The sequence below is a fragment of the Synchiropus splendidus genome, chromosome 5 (genome assembly GCF_027744825.2).
Source record: "Synchiropus splendidus isolate RoL2022-P1 chromosome 5, RoL_Sspl_1.0, whole genome shotgun sequence".
Taxonomy (NCBI): Eukaryota; Metazoa; Chordata; class Actinopteri; order Syngnathiformes; family Callionymidae; genus Synchiropus; species Synchiropus splendidus.
Window position 1 is genome coordinate 1,786,122 of NC_071338.1, and position 20,473 is coordinate 1,806,594.

Consider the following 20,473-nt stretch of genomic DNA (forward strand, 5'->3'; position numbering starts at 1 on the left):
ACACCATTTACCATACTACTGCGCGATGGTGGCTCTGTCAGTGCCGGGTGGGATGGTCACTCCTCAGGGGGGAGGTCAAGCTCCAGGGGCGAGGGCATCGCGCATCATGCATGACGGCTGAGTGAGAGCGAACACTGGCCCGCAAATCCAAACCCTCCACCTATTAAGCTCCGTACCTGACCACGTGCGGTGCTAGTGCCAGTAGAGTGTCAGAACTGCGCCGGGAATAGTCCGGATTGTTGTGTTTGTTGAAAATTTGTTTTCAATAAAATCATTGCTTGAAGCATCGTATTTGCGTTTTTTTTTTATTATTATTCATATTGAATTCGCTCCTGCCAGCGCCTCGGCCTCGACCTCTCCTCCGGGTCTGGTCGCCTGGGGTCCTATCCGCGAACCTGGCGACACTGCTCAATGATGGTCCAGACATTTGATTCGTTCTCCCCGGCATCAGCGTGGCTCTCATTACGTCGGTGATTGAGGTGGCACTTTCTTCTTACCGGTCACATGCGCCGCCGGAATATAATTGCAGAACTGTGCTGGATTTGAGATAGTAGAACAACCTAACAATATGCTTATTAACATTGTCTTTGTTTGAATGAACCGCGGGAGACATGTGATCCAAACGCAAAAGCACAGCTTGACACAAACAGTGCAAGAAACAACGCAGTCCTTGGCCACTCTGGGGCCAGGGGGCGATGAGTTCAACTCCTCCATCCTGCAGTGACCGGAATCCAATTGTAGCCAGGATGAAGGGGGAGCTCAGGTGAGCAATCCAAAACCCATCCGGAACTCTGAATCACCCATGAGGTCAAACTGGACCTGCCTATGACAGTTCCGATGCCACCGCCACACCCGGGGTCTATCCAGCCTGAATGAATGAATGTATGGGTCGTGAAGATGTAGCATTAACAACCCCTCATAAATAGAGTGTAATTTTGCACGCCGGGTGGCAGGAGATGCTGCCTCAACTTTGCCACCGTAAGCTGAAGTAGAAGGTGGCATTCACAACCCCTCATATATGGAGTGTAACTTACACTCTGGATCAGCAAGAACTGCGTTGCCCTCTTTTAGCCACTATATGGCTGAAATAGAATGTGGCATTAACAATCCTCCATCCCTGGAGAGAAAACATTTACTGAGCAGCTATAGTCAGGGTTCTAGTCTGAGCTGAGCATGAAAGAGGGAGTTTATTCACAAATGAATAGACAGTTATGCAGGAATCCGGTGGATCTCAGGACGCTGTACACTGCACAGCACTGTAATGATGCAGATACCAGTGTCCCAGAGCCAGTGCTGTGAATGAAGGCCTACTGGTTGCAGGGTTCGGCTGCTCCTGAAGACAGAAAGACAAGAGGGAAGGAGGATGCAGACACAACAGACAAGTAGTGGTCAGCAAAAGTAGAGATTGATGACCAAGAAGCTGCCTGGCAGTTTTCTTTAAGAGATACTCCCTTGAAAGCGGCAACAGATGTTTCCAGGCATTTTGTCGAGTGTGCGCTCAGGGAGTCTGGTGCCTGTTTTCCCGCAGTGTCATAGGCTTTCATGATGGCAATTCCAAGCCAATGTGACAACCTGTGAGGGGACAGTGCCTGCCCCTTCTTTCCACCAGGGAGAGCCACCCACAGACTGTCTTTCTGAAGGGTGGGACTCGATCCAGTTAACCGACCATATTTGGAGGGAGAACTTGGCAGCGGAGAGACGTTTGGCCCACGAAGAAGCGCTGCGGAAGAGAAACACTTTATTGCACCAAAAACACAAAAGCATCAGCTCTCTTACCCGTTGCACCGCCTGACCGAAGGAAAAAGGTGCATTTAGATGAGGAGAGCCTCCCCTCGGTCAGCAAGTGATTCTCTCATCTATTGCCCAGAGCTGCTGGAAGCACCTGCAGACAGGACAACATGAGGCAAAGAAGAAGCTGCTACGTCAGACAAATAGAAATCTGCAAAAGTTGAGGCGGAAGCTCAGGAGGCTGCTTGTAAGATTTCTGCCAAAGAAAGTCCTCTGAAGGCAGCTATGGATGTTGCCCCTTTTTACCACCTGCCAGAGCCACCCACAGCTTCTATGTTTTCCTGAAGGCCTTGACTCCATTCAGATAAGCTCTCAGTGCACTCACGGGACACACCTTGTGGAAGCGCTAGAGGTTCTCATCCGGGTGTGGGGAAGGCCAGAAAGCCTTCACGGAGGCAGACAGAAATTTGGGAAAAAAGGTCGGAGTGAGACCACCGAATCACCAACACCAAATCAAATACAGTCAGGACTAATCGAGAAGGCACATAGTTCTCCAAACCCTCCTGATGGAGGCCAAGACTCGGAGGAGAGCTGCTTTGTAAGCCACCAGCTCCAAAGGAGCCTGATCAAGTGGCTCGAACGCAGCTTCAGAGAGAGAAACCAATTAAAAATCCCAATAGGGGCAGATGCATTTGGAGGTGTTTAGCTTCAGTCGAGCATCGTGGCATGTTGGACTTGATCTGGTAAACTGCAGGGTGGCCGTCTCCCTTTAAATTCTTACCGGTCACATGCGCCGACGGAGTCGCCGCATCTGGCACATCAAGCGAAGAAGCTTGAGACTGATGAGGAGCGGAGCGGCTCATCTGGACCACGGAAACTTCAGGCAGGACTGAGGTCTCATCGCAGTCATGGGAGAGACTTGTCGCATCACCGCAGGAGCAGATTTAACCGGCGGAGACTCACCGCTGGCCGCGCTCCGTGTGTGTACGTCGGAATCTTCAGCAGCAGCTTCTCCTGGGGCAGTCGGCTTTGAGTCTCTGACCAGAAGAAATTTCTGTTTTGTGGAAAATTTGATTTCAATAAAAGCATTGCTAGAAGCATAGTACTTCCAGCGCCTGAGCAGCGCAGAAAATGCATTTTCTGCCCGAGAGAAGGTGGGTTTTGGATCGTCAAAAATACAATTGCTGATAACCCTCTGAAAACAGTTCAAAAAGGTAGATTTAGTGGCGAATATACAAGAAAGAGTCTTTTTCATATAGTTGCTGGTGATATTTTCTTGTTCTCAGGCTATTCTGATCAGTGAGTGAACAGTGCAGACAACTGCAGGTAACCTATTGTAACTGTTGTTCTCAGAAGTGTGCGACGCCCTCTAGTGAGGCTTTGCTATTGGATATTCTCCCAGAACCGTGTTCCAACACTGAAGAAAAAAAACATGAACTTGCCACCTAATGGGGGCAGACTACTCCCCTATATAGGAGGTGGTATAATAATGCCTCACCCTCCATTCAACTTCCTCATTGAGTGCGGTAGCTGCGTGACGAGACTAGAGGGCTTCGCACACTTGGGAGAACAATGGTAACAATTGGGAACCTACAGTTCTCCTTCAGAGTGCTCCGCCCTCTAGTGAGGCTTCGCTATTGGATAACCCCAAGAGCTAAGCGAGGGGAGAAATGTACCCCCAGCTAGCCGCCACTAGTGAGTAAGTACGACCCCTCGCAGTGAAAAACCCCACCTAGTGAGGACACCGCCCCCACGGCGGCCCGAGCCATAACCACCCAAACTCCAAACACTGCAACACACTGCAGCTAGGAGTAGTCATAAACTCCTTCTCCGAGTCTTGAACGGGCAATAACTGAAATTATTTCAGGGACTCGGAGGGTCCCCAGGGCTTCCGTTATGCAACCTAACTCCAAATGAGGAAAAAAGGGAGGAAGGAACGGAATTAGCGTGCAGAACACGCACTCTGAAGCCGGATGGCCAAATCTCCAACAGCATTTAGGTGAGACTGCAGGAAGCTTGTATAAATGCCTCATACATAAACCTAAAGGGGAGGCCAACCATCTCTGGAGTCCCAGGGTAGCGCCTGTAATGGAGAGGGATCATGAACCAATCTTGGAAACAAATGCAGGCTCAACATGACACCAGAACCTGAATCTACAACAGTGTCCTTGGCCTGTAAGAAACAAAGCCCCAAAAGGAGAATTAATTTACCCATGTCCTGTCCATCATGAGTCCCGCAAATGAAGGTGGCGGACGGGAAGCGAGCCTGGTTCACCTGCGAGAAAGGTGAGCGAGGTGTCACTGAGCCACAATTTTAGCAATACAACACTATAAGAGAGGTTCAAGTGGCTTAACATGTTGGAAGGAGATGTCCAAAAGGGGAATTCTGGTCTTTTCTTCCCAGACCAGACGTTGTAAAACTGTGGAAAAAAAAAAAAAACAAATAGTGAGGGAATGATGTATATGATGCTGGAGTATGATTGGATCTGTGATATCAGCATCAAGCTCCCATGGAATTCATAAGAAGGTGAAGGATTGTAACTGAAGAGCATGCACCTGATCAGACCTCCATGACCCACGAATGGGCCATGGAGTTCGCTGACGCCTCCACAAGATAAGCTCTGGCAAAGGTGGAGACCAAAGTCCATGACGCTGTGGAACATTTATCTGTGGAGGAAGCCATGCTACAGGGAGAGTGTGTCTGAGTGCCCTCCAGTGCAGCCTGAGTAGAGAGTGCTACCCCGTGCTGGCAGCCGCCATAGCAGATAAGGAGACTCTCTGACCATCTAAAACATTTCACCCTTTGTAAGTAGCAATCCAGTGCCCTCAATGGCCACAGAGTGTGTAGGAGAGCCTGTGATGCATCCTCATGTGGAGTTGATGCATGAACTGATGATGAACTGATCTGTGGGAGGAAGAGTTAACTTCGGGTTGGATGGCTGGATTGGGACGGATGGTGACTGGGGAACCATCAATACGAAAACAAATACAGTCAGGGTGGACAGACAGGGCACGTAGGTGCGGGGTTGGTGACTTCAGGGCTCCTCCTGCTTGGACCAGGTGCAAGTCCCAAAACTCGCCCTTCACAAGTTGCACTAGTTCTGGAAACCAGAGGCACTGGGGCACACCAGGGTCACAATGATCGCACGTCGAACCTGAGTTTTCAGGGACTCAGGGACAGGCTTACGCTGAATCTCTATTGTACGATGTGCTCCAACACCAAGCTGGTGTGCGCTCATGATTCCTGTTTGGACCTGGCTAGAAACAACCAGTGGTCCAAGAATCCAAGACACTGTCAGAATCCGCAGACCCTGTCTCCTTAGTGGTTCAAGCCCCGCCTCCACGCACTTGGCGAAGGTGTGAGGCACTAGAGAGTTGTGTAGATACACCTGACCCTCTAGCCCAAACTGGAGAAACTTTGTATGACTCGGCCAAACCGTGTTGTGGAAGTAGGCGTCTGCAAAATCTATGGAGGTCTTCCACTCTCACACTCTGACTCACTCCAGGAGTCTCCAGGTAGTCCAGAACCGCTGTCTGGTCATGAATTGGTTGAGGAGACTGAGGTCCAGAACAGGTGTCCACTCTCCTGTCTTCTTGGGTTCCAGAAAGTACCGAGAGTAAAACCCAGTGTAGGTGGATCGCTTTGGCACGAGCTCGATTACTTCCTTTGACAGGAGAGCGTGCCTCCTCCATCAGAAATGACCGCTGGTTCTCTGAGTTCACCCAGGTCCACGTGGTGTCGCAGAACCTCGGGGGTTGACTGTGAAACTGAAGGGCGTGTCAATGACTGAGTATCTTCTCGATCCATATGGGCAGGTGAGGACACAGGCTCTTTCAGTTCGGAAGATACTCTGTCAAGACAGGCGCCCTGAGCACAGGAGAGGACCCGCCCTCCGGGTCGGGTCCTGGTCGAAAGGGCCGTCGGTGCTCAGCCCCCACTCCTCTCGGAAATTTCTGTCCCGCTGGATCTTCAAAAACAGACTCGCATTTGTTAGGTGAGCCGTCAGAGGAAGTAAGGCCCCCAAACTTGTGATGACTTGTGTGATGAACTCGGGCTGCAGTGTACCTTGATCTGACACTGCAATTCTCCTGAGATGGACCCCGAGGGACCGGCCCAATCATCCTCAGAAAGAGATGACTCCGTAGATGACGATGTCCTACCTGCCTCTGAGAGGTTTGGTGGGCTGCAGAGTACAGAATCACAGACTGACATCGCATCAGACATCGCGTGAGGGAGCTGAGAACAGAGCAGGTCTGGCACGCTGCGCCTACTGTGTGACCCTCTGAAGAGGTGGCATTGGCGGTCCTGTGGCGACCCCTGCTGGAACGTGGCGAGTCTGAGAAATAAATAGAATTGAAACTCTCCTGACTTTTGGCTGGAACTGGGATCTGTTGAGAGAAGGGCAAGAGTTATTTGACGCCTATGCTTCTTATTGTGTCAAAGCTGAGGAAAAACATCATTTCTTAGCTCCAGAAACTTCCCCAGGGACAGTTCTGACGTCAGGGATAAAGAGGCAGAGAGACCGTTACTATACTGCTCGGACTCCTGAGACGATCTCAAGCAAAAACAAATCGCACTGACTGGAACCGTAAGAAAACGTGGCCAGTGATAAACCGTAATTTTGGGCAGAAAAGAAACAGGCCAGATACCAAAGTAATGCATCTTATTTTTTTATTTTTTTTCAAGTTAGACTTTGGTTTAGATGCATACTTTTAGATACAAAGTGCTTCCTACGCTTTTGGAGGGAGCAGAGGTGAGCGCAGCCGACCGGTCTCTCCAAGAGGAGCAGCGATGATCAGAGTGGCTATGATCCCCACGGCTGGGCTCTAACCGCCCCTTAGACCAGTGACGGTATTTCCCCCGGGCAGCGGCTGTGTGTGGAGGAGGCGCCGCGAGCAGAACAACACGCCGACGGACTGTTGAATCTCCAAAATCTCTGGTGGAGTAAGAGAGGTTCTGCGATGGATGAGCCTGTCCACAGAGCTCATAAGGAGCGCGATGATGTTCTCAAGCGCAATGAGCTGGTTGCCGACAACGTAGACACCATTCTACTGCGTGATGGTGGCTCTGTCAGCGGGTAGTCACTCCTCAGGGGGTAGGTCAAGCTCCAGGGGCGAGGGCATCGTGCATGATGGCTAAGTGAGAGGGAACGCTGCGCCGCAAATCCAAACCCTCCACCTTGTAGTAAGCGCCGTACCTGACCATGTGTGGTCCTAGTGCCAGTGGAGTTTCAGAACTGGGCCGGGAATAGTCTGGATTTCTTCCAGTTGTGGGCAGACAACATGCTGTCGTACCCTGTGAGTAGTCTCGCCATCCAACGCCAGCTCGTCGTCAGTGAAGTGGGATGATTCTTGAGCTGGCGGTGGAGAGAGAGCTCAACTTCGATGCGATGGGCGGCTGATGCCATGTAGCGGGGGTGACAAGTGGGAACTTGCGTGACTCCACCACATGGAATTCAGCCATCTCTGGGACCAAAGTCTCCGGATTCACCTCATAGCAGCGCCTGGCTCTCGTCAAACTCATCCCATGGCTTGGAAGCAGGGAATGTGGAACGGTTTGACTGCTTGTAGGCCAGTCACAGCGCCCTATTCGTAGAGGTTTAGTGTTGAATATACTAGAAAGAGCGTTTTTCCGATAATTGCAGGTGAAATTTTCACGTTCTGAGTCCCCCTTCTAAGCAGTGAGTGAACAGTGCAGAAAACGCATTTTCAGCCCGAGGCACTGTGGTTTTGAGACCAACATAAAAATGTTGATAACTCTCTGAAACCACTTCAGAGAGGTTGAAATAGTTCTGCAGCTACTAGAATGACGGCTTCTGCTGTGAAGTCAGGTTAAATTTTCATGTTCTCAGGCATCCTTGAGCAGTGAGTGAACAGTTCAGAATATAATATAATAATAATATAGTGATTTCAGCAAAAAAGAAAGTGGGTTTCGGACTGGCAAAAATAAAATTGTTGATTACCCTCTAAAGACAGTTCAGAAATGTAGGTTTAGTGTTGTATATACTAGAAACAGTGTTTCTCCTATGGTTGCTGGTGACATTTTCATGTTCTGAGGCTATTCTGATCAGTGAGTGAACAGTGCCGAAAATGCGTTTTCAGCCTGAGAGAAGGTGTTTTTTAGACCGATAAACATAATAAAGTTGATAACTCTTTGAAACCACTTCAGACAGGCTGAATTCGTGCTGCACCTACTTGATAGATCCCTTCTGCTACAGTGGCATGTGAAATGTACATGTTTTGAAGCTCATCTGATCAGTGTGTGAACAGTGCAGAAAACGCATTTGGGTTTCGGAACGAAAACAAAAAAAAAATGTTGATAACTCAGAAAAATTTTCAGAACGGTAGATTTAATACTGAATTCATTAGAAAGAGCCTTTCTGCTATAGTTTGATATTTTCAAGTTCTGATACTTTTTTTTTAACGTATCAGAGCCTGAACCAAGTCCGTTTGCAACCTACACCAACACACAACCAGTGAAACAGCCAACTTGGCCAGACACAAAGCATCGCCTGAACAGGGACTTGAGCCTCAGATTAAAAGTCTGATGCTCTACCGACTGAGCTATCCAGGCTCCTAGGCAAGAGTCACGTGTGTAACCTGATGCAATGTGTGTGTTCCTCTGTCTTAGCCGATGTTTGTGGTGAGCACATGACAAACCTGATATCAGCTGTGTTTTGTAACTCGTGGCGACAAACTGCTCATTTTGCTCAACTTCCTTGAACCAGGTCACTTTCATCGTTAGGTCCCTCAAGGAGATTGGAAGACGTGACTTGTTGGTTTTAGGAGACGACATTACCTCCATGTTAGCAACCGTTATCTTGATACCTGCTCAATAGGGGAACTTCTGATGGCATTATGACATTGAACTAGGCAGAGTCTGGAGGAGTGTACACATTCATGATTCTCACTTTCTTGTTCCAGTCAAAACATTCCACCAATAAAACTCTTCCTGGGATTATTTCTCTGGATCTTATAATTTCCCAGGTGTTTTTAAAGAATATTCCCACCCTTGTCCCCACACAATGGACAGTCAGATAAAATATTCCTGAAATAGAAAAAGAGTGTACCACAAAACTCTTTTGACAGAGATGTGAACAGAGATCTAAACACTGCTGACAGGATCCTTGTTAGTATAGTGGACCTGCATGAGTACGTCCACCCGTACTTAAGAGCGATGGCAGCAGATGTTTTTTTTTTTTTTTTAATTCAATCTCTGGCACTGCTGCAGGCCACACAAATAAGGATAACTCTGTCCCAGTGTTGCTGGTTCCCAACCCAGGCCGATGACCGTGACTGTTCTAAGATGATTTTGTTTTTACTAGTTACTTTGAAAGTAATGAGTAACTTAAGTAACAAAGTTACTTTTCAACGAGGTAACTAACTAGCTGTAACTAAGTTACTGATTTAAAGTAACTTGCCCAACACTGGTTACCAGTGCTCTACTGGGGAGGCGGGGTCCTGAGACGCTGCAGCAACGATGAAGGAGACACATGTGATACAGGTGATCCGAACTTCTGACTAGTTGCCATCCATCGTCTGTTCAACATGTTTGCATCTCCCTCGTAGATGAACATTGGACTTTAGACTGCATTTAAAAGGAAGATATCTTCTGATGGTCGCGGAGGACAAGTTCAGATCAGCTTGAGCACCAATGCTTGATACTCTCCTCACAAACAGAAGAGCTCCTCAGAACTAATTTTATAAAGCTGGCCAGCACAAGATATATAGATATATACATTCATACATATATCTGCATTTGTTTCTTTCCAAGACAAACCAAACTGTTTAAATATCAGGACAATTTATTTGTGGTTTAAAAGCTTCCATGGAGAAAACATATTTCTGTCCCTTCTTTGGAGCAGCACTTTATGTCACTGGAAAACAAAAATCTTATTATTTTTTTGTTTTTGATGCTCATAAATATTGTATGATGTGTGATGTGATGGATGTCATCCGATTTCAGAAGTTTCATAAATCTGAAATAGATAGTACACTGCTATCAGACCCGAACTAAAGATCTTCTCACTGGTTACACTGACACCAGCTGTCTGAGGCAGTGGTTGATAAGTTGACGTGTTTATTTAGACGGACACAGGTTCGACAACAAAGATATCAACTGAATGTTACAGTGCTCGTTTGGCGTGTGAAACGTAGCGGGATTTATGCCTTCTCTCGAGTTAACGGAGGTTTGGAACAGGTGAGTAATGACAACAATCTGTCTTTGAACAACATCAACAAACCATAATGATGGTAGTTTTCTGGGTGAAAACCAGGAATCCTGACCACTAGACCATATGGGACTTGTGGGAGTCTATGTCTATGTCTCTGTCTACGATCATGGGACAAGGGACTGTGTGGATATATTTATAATAATAATCATAATAATAGAAGTTGTTCACATATGTTCATGGAACGATGGTTAAGAGTTGGGGTCTCCAAATTGACACCTGATTGGTTAAACTGTGTGTGTTTGGTTGGTTGGAACAAAAACCTGCAGCCCTTTCTGGGACAGTTTGGTGACCCCTGTTTGAGAGGATTGGTTTTATGGAGATCAACATCATGTCTGTCAGAGTGAGTACATGAATGATGTTTTTACTGCAAGATAAAGCAGGTCTCGTCCCTGGGTGGGCTCAAACCACCAACCGTTCGGTTAAAAGCCGAACGCGCTAACCTATTGCACCACGGAGACATGCTGATACAGAACAAATTGTGGATCTGTGAACAAAAGTTTTTCAGTTTTCAAGGATTGAAGAATGTGCAGAAGGATTGTGTGATTGAAGTCAGTGATAGCGATGTGTTTTCAGCAAAGAGAGAGTGTGAAAGAAAGATGGTAGCAGTACTTTAGGGAATAAATGAATAAAGAGAATGAGAGCAAAAGGTTCCACCATTTCATCTTTGAATTGACCAACACGGTCTTCCACTTCTTTGTCACAAACCTCATTGAACCGATCGCATGGACATTGTGTTGTCACATGGCTCGCATCACTTAGTCGTGTTGAAAAGCTTGTGTCCCAAAACAGTTGTACATAAATACCAATGGTGACAGTGAATCGCTCTGATGCTGAAATCTTGTCTCAGTGTTTTGCATTCAAAAGTTGTTGTCAAAAGCACGGATTACACATGTTAAGTCAAAGTGCCAGCACAAGGTCAGAAGCTCCAAGCTAATAGTCAACGCTGGTTGTCCTGGGCAAGAACCAGGAAAACGACAACCTATGGGACAGGGGTCCACCCAAAGGGGTTTATGGCTTGATCATGATCATGGTGACTGATCGATTGGAGCGTCCCGATGTGGTTCCCATACCAGGGGCCAAACTACGACACCATATGGGACGTACCTGGAATAAATGAGGAAGTTTAGGAAAAGGGTGATCACATCATTAACTGTAGCTAGGATTTGGAAGTGTAAAGCTCTCACAAAACAAGAGTAAAGTTTGTGATACTGTGCTTCAATATTTCAGATCATCTGTTCAGATGATCTACCCAGACGAGACACTGGAAAATTACGCCTGATGTTCCAGAATGCAACCAGATTCATCCAAAACCAACACAAACTTTTCACTTCACCAGCTTTCTACAACAGGTGTAGAGCTGTAACTACTTCAGGCTCCATGTTTGCAGTTTGGCTAGTCACAGCTTGGTGAGTCCATCCACTACTACATGCCTTTCCACCAAGCATTACAGGTTGGGATGCAGTCGAAAACTCAGGGAGAAGGTTAGGAATGAAGAATGTCACAGAGAAGGTCACAGAGTTTTGTGTTTTGGCAGATTTAACTGGTGAAATTAGTTCAAAGTACTCACGATATGCTTTGCAGGTGAGTCAGCGATTTTGGCACAATTACAAATCATGATGAAAAAAATTAATGAAGAACTGAAGGAAATGAATGAAGGACATTCTACAATCTTTCGGACTTCTGAGTCAGTAGGAATCCAAAATAGGCAAAAGAGCGACAGAGAGGGGCGAGCAGGGCAGACATCACAACATTTAGAAAATGAAGCTCAAGTATTCCAACCCACATTCAGAACACTCACACTGCTATATTTTGGCTGATGCATCAATTTATGTACAGAGTGGAACTGAGTAGATACATATCTTGAGCTGACATGGACTTAAAAAAATAGAGAAGCTGAGGGGCCGAACTGAGTCGGCCAAAAACCTCATCTCACCGCATGTTTGTTCATCCGCTATTTTCGATTTCTCTTTGTGACAGTGAATGTTCATTGACAGGAATCTGTGCAATGGTGTTCTTGTGTAAACTGTAGCTTCCTTCCAAGCAGTTGACCTGAGTTCAATTCTCAGGCTTTGCCAATTGTTTTTGCCATCTAACCATGGATGGCAGAATATTTGTGCCTCAACTGTCAACACCACAAATGTCCCATTAAGGCTGGACGCGGACGACCAACACGTAGGTCTCAATGGGATGAAACAGCCAAACGTGCTGACCAATTACGTCACAGAGACATGAGAATGAGGATCTCTACAAAAAGAGAGACACTTTGAGAGCAGGAAAACATGTTCTGAAAACCATGGAAATGGAGTGATGGCTCAATTGAAGTTAGACAACACACTCTGCTGCTTCATCGATACACATCTTGGGAATAACAACTCTGCACTTGTGATCCAAAGTTATTGACGTGACGAGTTACATTGAACACAATAAGAAGCCCTCCAAGAGCAGAGTGTGAAAAATTAGTATAAGCTCATGTTGTTGCTCTCCACGGAAATCTTTAGTAAAAGGCGAAAGATATATATACGATCTGAAGAGAAACATGAGTGAACTACTGACACTGAACCAGAGAAGGAGGTGTATTCTTCCACATCAACCTTTAACTCATCGTGTTGTTCAGCATTTCAACAACCAAGCAGTTCAAGACAATCCTCTGAACCATCGTTTCATTAACATCTGTGAACTGGTGACCGTCTTCTGTCGTCAGTGAACTGTTTTGCACACATATGAGTGATCAGAACACAAAAGAGAATTTTCCCGTGTTCTGCAGTCATCCATGCCACATTGTGCTGGTCTCGGTTGCAAACATCATCCAAAACTGTCGTGATGTACAGGAAGAGGGGAAAATGGACACATATCGCTCTGTAGAAACATACCATAAATAAAGGTCGTGCGAGGAGTCATGTTGCAAAGCTTGTCCCACAAAACAGTTGAACGTAAATGAATGGGATGGAAATCCATATCACTTTTCAAAAAGACAGTGCGCCTTGTTAGACTCACCACCTTCAGATTACTAGACTGACGCGCTGCCTACTGCGCCAACGAGGCTTGGTTGCAGCGTGACTCACCAACCCAACCAGGGTTGGTGGTTCCAGTCCACCCAAGGATGTGATCAGCTTGCAATTAAAATACAAGATTGCACTCACTGTTCCAGAGATGATGCCGATCTCCACGACACACATATCAATCTGTGTCAGAGGGTTCAAACTGATGCACAAGTGGCTCAGTGGGTGCAGATTTGTGTTCCAACCCTGGAAGCACATCGAAGTTAACCGATGAGGTGTCAGCATTTTTTTGTCTTCTAAAAGAAGAAGTGTGAAAAGTTGGGAAATGTCAGTGAGGCACACAGTGGTTTTTGTTGACATCATATCTTATTGCTTAATATACACAGGGCACACTATATATTGGCTGTGGAAACTACGCATGTCGTCGGCACATTAAACATAAATCTATATCATGAAGACTGTCATCAGTTGGTTGTGAGGCGTGACCTTGGCTGTGTCTCTCAAGCGACTCAGCGCTAGATGCTGAAACTACGTGTACTCAAAATGCAATAAAGGATCTGATCGCTCTCTGGGTGGACAACAAACAAAGAGGGAAGATGTCTTTGTATTCATCCAGTTTCTCTAAAACACACATATAGGTTTTCTGATCCTTGAAATGTCTCCTTGTACAACTTGTTCATCACCTTTGTGATCATGGTTCTTCTCCTGCTGTATAGAGAACATAAATAGGGCTCCTTGGTCGAGCAGTGTGATAATGGCTTGGGCTGCGAGAGGTTCCAGTCCTGGACGAGCCCATGATTATCATCTCAAGGTCACAGATGAGCCGCTCGGTTTTGGAACTTCTGTATCGGCCTTGTTTGAGATTAATCTTTCAGCTGTTACTATAATCCCCTTTCACCCCTCATTTCACTGCCACATCTGACATCTGACTCTCCTGGTGGCCCATTGCAGAGAATCACAAGAGGCAGCTCAGCAGTCTGAAGCATGAAGCAGGTGACCACAGAGCTGCTCAAAACACTGGAAACACATGGCCACGCTCTCATGCCTCTGACCACCTGTAGTTCATTGTTGAGTCCAATGAAAGATCAACTGTGTCGTCTGTAAACACCAATGTCTCTCATTGATCCATTTGTTTATGCTCCATATATTTAGCGCATGAGCTTGATTTGTGCATGTGTTGAGCGAGAGACAAAGACCAAATAACATATATTACAAACATAGCTGAGTCACCATCTATTTCAGGAATAGACTCTCAGTGATGAACACAATGTTCATGTTGTGGTACGTGATGTTTCAAAGGTCAATGTGATTCAAAGGCTTTGATCGGTGCTGAACATTGAAACTTTGCAGGTAAACTACTTTTACTATTTTGATACATTTTTTGTATGAATAATAATCTCAGCTCCAACTTCAGATGACTCACGCCTGTTTCAAAGGCGCGGTTTGGTGGCTCCTTCAAAAAGAATACACCTTTAATCTGCTTCCTTAATCTGCCTGTAATTTGGATCCGTTTCAATCAGGAAGATGGAATTGAGAGAGAAAGGCCTTGAATCCTTGCTGGAGAAACAGACACTGTTGTGACAAGTCCAACGCCAGCTTGCTATATGATAATATCACCTGAAATGTATGAATAATAAGTCCTGCAACTGGCCGGTTAGCTCAGATGGTTAGAACGTGGTGCTAATAACGCCAAGGTCATGGGTTCGATCCCCATACTGGCCACTGTGACATAAAGCTTTAAGGTATTTCTGTTATTTTATCCTGTACATGTGCAACTTCCCCCATTTCATCTCTGTTATTCAATGCTCATGCCTCAGTGAAGCTTCTCATAGAGGAAATGCCTCTCCTCTTCTGTATTTGCCTGACACCAGCCCCTGAGATCACATGCCTCATGCTCCACTGACTAACTGTTTTATTGACAGGATATTGCACATCCCAACCTTAAAACTGATCTGAATTCAGGCTAAATATGAAAGAAAACATATAGAGCTTTCTGGATCGCTTTTTTGTGTAGTAGTTCACTTCAAGTTTGACTTTTTTACTGTGTGTATTGGATGAGTATAAATGAATGAGTTCTTTTATTTTATATTTTGCAAATAAGGAGTTTGATATTGAACATTTCTTTTTGTGTAAAATGGCTTCACAGAAAAAAATCAAAATCAATCAAATGTCAACAAACTGAGTTGAACACAGCTTTGTTTTATTGCAGAGATGAATTATAATATGCAAGGACCTTTGCTCTGTTAAACAGGTAGGTGACTCTTGAACGAGCAGTTGTGGTGCACTGATAACTGTTTGTTCACAAAGGAGAGGCTTCATCTGCGACAAAAACATGTGGTCTGTGCCAGTGGTCCTCTGGTCAGCTCCTGGAAGTGGACGGTCTCACCAACACTGAAGCAGTTGGTGATGAGTCTTCTGTTACAGAATTTCTGCAAAATATAAACCATACATGGATATGTAAACATATATATGTAGGTGATAATTTAACAAAGTATATATCAACCATACAACAGCACATCAACTCACAGGATAAATAGATTTAACACAATGCATTTAACTGTTGTATTAAATGATCACCACAAAGTTCTGTAAACTGTTTGTGGTATGTTTCCACGGAGCGATATGTGTCCATTTTCCCCTCTTCCCGAACATCAGGAAAGTTGTGGATGATGTTTGCGACCGAGACCAGCACGATGTAGGATGGACGACTCCAGAACATGAGACAATTCTCTTTTGTGTTCTGATCACTTATATGTGTGCAAAACAGGTCAATGACAACAGAAGACGATCACTAGTTCACAGATGTTATTGGAACGATGGTGCAGAGGATTGTCTTGAAGTGCTGGTTTGTTCAAAGGCTGAACAACACCATGAGTTAAAGGTTGATGTGGAAGAATACAACTCTTTCTCTGGTTCAGTGTCAGTAGTTCGCTCATGTTTCTCTTCAGATCGTATAAATCTTTCGCCTTTTACTAAAGATTTCCATGTAGAAGAACAACATGAGTATTTACTAATTTTTTGATGCCCAGCTCTTGTAGGGCTTCTTATTGTGTTCAATGAAACCTGTCTGATTAACGACTTTGGATCACAAGTACGGAGTTGCTATTCCCAAGATGTGTGTCGATGAAGCAGCAGAGTGTGTTGTTTAACTTCAATTGAGCATTCACTCCATTTCCATGGTTTTCAGAACATGTCTTCCTGCTCTCAAAGTGTCTCTCTTTTTGTAGAGATCCTCATTCTCATATCTCTGTGACGTAATTGGTCAGCACGTTTGGCTGTTGTGGGAAAGGCTGGTGGTTAGAGACCACAGGTGTTCGGTTGGTAATTTCACAGTGCTGTCAGCCCGTACGTTTGCCAGGGGACTGGAATTTTTTGATTTCTGCATTCAAAGGGTTTCACCCAATACTTTGAAGAGACTTCATGAAAAGATCAGACCCTGCCTTGAATTGTTGGACTGTCACAGCATACAGTCTGGTTGAACTCCAGTCAGCTGAATACCAATGCAGTCACACACACTCTGTTACGTGACGGTTCCACAGAGCGATTCCTGGTGGGCACAACATCACTTCATGCGGCGTATTCCACCTCAAGGCACAACACTATTGTCATGTGACAGTTCTGCATACTCAAAATGACCAAAGCATCCTAAACACACACCAACGTTATTGGTTGGACTTGAACCTATGTGGGTACAACCCAATGGATTTCTAGTCCATCGCCTTAACCACTCAGCCACAACAACACTGTTACTCAGCCACTTCATCAGGAATTTAGTTTTGGGTGAATTAGAAATCAGTTGATCACATCATCTCTTCCTCATCTTTCAAGCAACAATGATGATGGCTGCCTTTCAAGCACTTGACCTGGGTTCGATTCCCAGCCACTGCACGTAGCCCATTCCATTCACTCGTGATTCAAAGAACTGGTTTCTTCTGACCATTCACAAATCCACTGAAGGCACGAGTGATGAAGGCCATGGAACTGAAATCCATTGGGGATTTCCCCCGTAGCTTCGAGTCCTTCCAACAACGCAAGGCAGACATTGATTTTTATCCCATTGAGACCTATGTGTTGGTCGTCCGTGTCCAGCCTTAATGGGACATTTGTGGTGTTGACAGTTGAGGCACAAATATTCTGCCATCCATGGTTAGATGGCAAAAACAATTGGCAAAGCCTGAGAATTGAACCCAGGTCAACTGCTTGGAAGGAAGCTACTGTTTACACAAGAACACCATTGCACAGATTCCTGTCAAGGAACCTTCACTTTCACAAATTGACAATAGCAGATTTTCAAACATGCGGTCGACTCAGTTCGGCTCCTCAGCTTCTCTATTTCTTGAAGTCCATGTCAGCTCAAGATATGTATCTACTCAGTTCCACTCTGTACATAAATTGATGCATCAGCCAAAATATAGCAGTGTGAGTGTTATGAATGTGGGTTGGAATACTTGAGCTTCATTTTCTAAATGTTGTGATGTCTGCCCTCCTCGCCCCTCTCTGTCGCTCTTTTGCCTATTTTGGGTTCCTACTGACTCAGAAGTCTGAAACGTTGTAGAATTTCCTTCCTTCATTTCCTTCACTTCTTCATTAATTTTTTTCTTCGTGATTTGTAATTTTGCCAAAATCGCTGACTCACCCGCAAAGCACACAGTACTTTGAACTAATTTCACCAGTTAAGTCTGGCAAAACACAAAAATCTGTGACCTTCTCTGTGACCTTCTTCATTCCTAACCTTCTGCCTGAGATCGACACAGTTTTCAACTGCATCCCAACCTGTAATGCTTGGTGGAAAGGCATGTAGTAGTGGATGGACTCACCAAGCTGTGACTAGCCAAACTGCAAACATGGAGCCTGAAGTAGTTACAGCTCTACACCTGTTTCAGAAAGCTGGTGAAGTGAAAAGTTTGTGTTGGTTTTGGATGAATCAGGTTGCATTCTGGAACATCAGGCGTAATTTTCCAGTGTCTCGTCTGGGCAGATCATCTGAACAGATGATCTGAAATATTGAAGCACTGGATCACAAACTTTACTCCAGTTTTATGACAGCTTTACACTTCCAAATCCTAGCTACAGTTAATGATGTGATCAACCTTTGCCTCAACTTCCTCATTTATTCCAGGTACGTCCCATATGGTGTCGTTGTTTGGCCCCTGGTATGGGAACCACATCGGGACGCTCCAATCGATCAGTCACCATGATCATGATCAAGCCATAAACCCCTTTGGGTGGACCCCTGTCCCATAGGTTGTCGTATTCCTCGTTCTTGCCCAGGACAACCAGCATTGACTATTAGCTTAGTGCTTCTGACCTTGTGCTGCCACTTTGACTTAACATGTGTAATAAGATTGACAGAGATTTGAATGCAAAACACTGAGACAAGATTTCAGCATCAGAGCGATTCACTGTCACCATTGGTATTTATGTACAACTGTTTTGGGACACAAGCTTTGCAACACGACTAAGTGATGCAAGCCATGTGACAACACAATGTCCATGTGATCGGTTCAATGAGGTTTGTGACAAAGAAGTGGAAGACAGTGTTGGTCGATGCAAAGATGAAATGGTGGAACCTTTTGCTCTCCATCTCTTTATTCATTTATTCTCTAAAGCACTGCTACCATCTTTCTTTCACACTCTCTCTTTGCTGTAAAACACATTGCTATCACTGACTTAAATCACACAATCCTTCTGCACAATCTTCAAACCATGAAAACTGAAAAACGTTTGTTCACAGATCCATATATTCTTGTGTATCAGCATGTCTCGATGGCGCAATGGGTTAGCACGTTTGGCTGTTAACCGAAAGGTTGGTGGTTCGAGCCCACCCAGGGACGAGACCTTTTTATCTTGCAATAAAAACTTCATTCATGTATTCACTCTGACAGACATGATGTTGATTGAAAAAAAAGACAATCCTCTTCAACAGGGGTCACCAAACTGTTCCAGAAAGGGCTGCAGGTTTTAGTTCCAACCAACCAAGCACACACAGTTTAAGCAATCAGGTGTCAATTTGGAGACCCCAACTCTTAACCATCGTTCCATGAACACATGTGAACCTGGGATCGTCTTCTGTTATTATGATTATGATTATAAATATAATATCCAGACAGACAGTCCCTTGTCCCATGATCATAGACATGGTTCATCATACCTGAAGCTGTGTGTGCATGGTACTACTTGTGCTATTTGAGTGTTTTTACAGATATATTTGACAGTTGAAATCTGATCTGAACTGCTGAATGTGTTCCATTTTGCCGAAATCGCTGACTCATACAAGTTCTAAATGGTCTAGTGGTCAGGATTCCTGGTTTTCACCCAAGCGTCCCTGGTTCGACTCCCGTTATGGGAAAACTACCATCATTGTGGTCTGTTGCTGTTGTTCAAATGCATTGCAACTATTTCATCATCCACTTTCTAGAAGACAGATTGTTGTTGTTGTTGTTGTTACTCACCTGTTTCAAACCTGTCTTTACTCGAGAGAATGCAGGTTGCTTCTCTCAGGTTGAAAACGAAGCAGCGTTCTCCAGACAAGAAGGACCACCTTACCATGCAGCTTGTCAACTGGACCTTCTCCTGGTCCTCCAGAACCTCGCCAACAACATGACGTTCCTGTACAAGGCAGTGTTTGAACAGATGGGCTAAGTCGAGGAACGACTGTGTACCCAGGCGTGTGTTATTTGAATCTATTTTATGGTGTCATCACTGTAAAATAACTTTTGGATTTTCTTTTGTTGTACAACTGAATTATTTGACATTCAGAGTTGTTTGAAACTGACAGACTGTAGAATGTAACAAGTTAATTGAAATTTTGCACATCTTCTGGCCTGCTTAGGTCAGGTTTTTTTGGAGTTCGGATCAAAGGATTCCTGATACGTCGGGTTGGATCGACATCCTACCATCCTACCACAGAGACAGCAGTGTGTCAAGACTGCACCACGTGAGGAATTCCCAGTGTGCACTGGGTGGCGAGCCACAGGAACCAGAGGAAAAGAAGATTCATCCACAAGATTGGAGTCGACGACCACATTCCCACTTGGCAAGTGGTGGGATAGGACCAAGCACATTTGTTCATATATGGGCCCCAATGTTACAAACTTTGGGGAGGGAAACAAGGGTTTTTTTTTCTTTTTTTTGGCGCCTTTTGTTTTGGTAATTTTCCATATATTTTTCCTTATACAATTATGTTCTATTGCTATGTTGAATTCACCAAAGCTCTGTGAAAGTTTGTTTTCTTTCTGATTTGTTCACTAAAAGATTGACAAACATTGTTGTTGTTTTTTATTGAGGTGTACCACTGGCTATAACAAGCTGAGGTTTTCTTATCTGGTCCATTATCATTATTATGCAAGAGTTTAACTGTTTCCCACTTCAAAAAGGGTAAGAAGGGTTACAACCCCATCTGAACCCAGTTAAGATTGAAATTGGAATTTGCCCCTGCAGCCAAAAAAATAATTCAAACTAAAAATCTACCTGAGGAAAGAAAATTCTGTTGATCAACACCCGCGATAGGAC

The 20,473-nt window shown here is 45.0% G+C and overlaps 3 non-coding genes across 3 annotated transcripts; 2 read left to right on the top strand and 1 right to left on the bottom strand.

Annotated features, from left to right (window-relative positions):
* Positions 1–12,392: 12,392 nt before the first annotated feature.
* On the bottom strand, positions 12,393–12,505 carry LOC128759811 (U5 spliceosomal RNA). Its single transcript, XR_008414727.1, has one exon. It is a non-coding gene; the product is annotated as a U5 spliceosomal RNA (small nuclear RNA).
* Positions 12,506–14,609: 2,104 nt separating this feature from the next.
* Positions 14,610–14,683, top strand: trnai-aau (transfer RNA isoleucine (anticodon AAU)). Its single transcript has one exon. It is a non-coding gene; the product is annotated as a tRNA-Ile (tRNA).
* A 1,207-nt stretch (positions 14,684–15,890) lies between these two features.
* LOC128759808 (U5 spliceosomal RNA) lies at positions 15,891–16,003 on the top strand. The gene has a single exon (XR_008414724.1). It is a non-coding gene; the product is annotated as a U5 spliceosomal RNA (small nuclear RNA).
* The last annotated feature ends 4,470 nt before the right edge of the window (positions 16,004–20,473 follow it).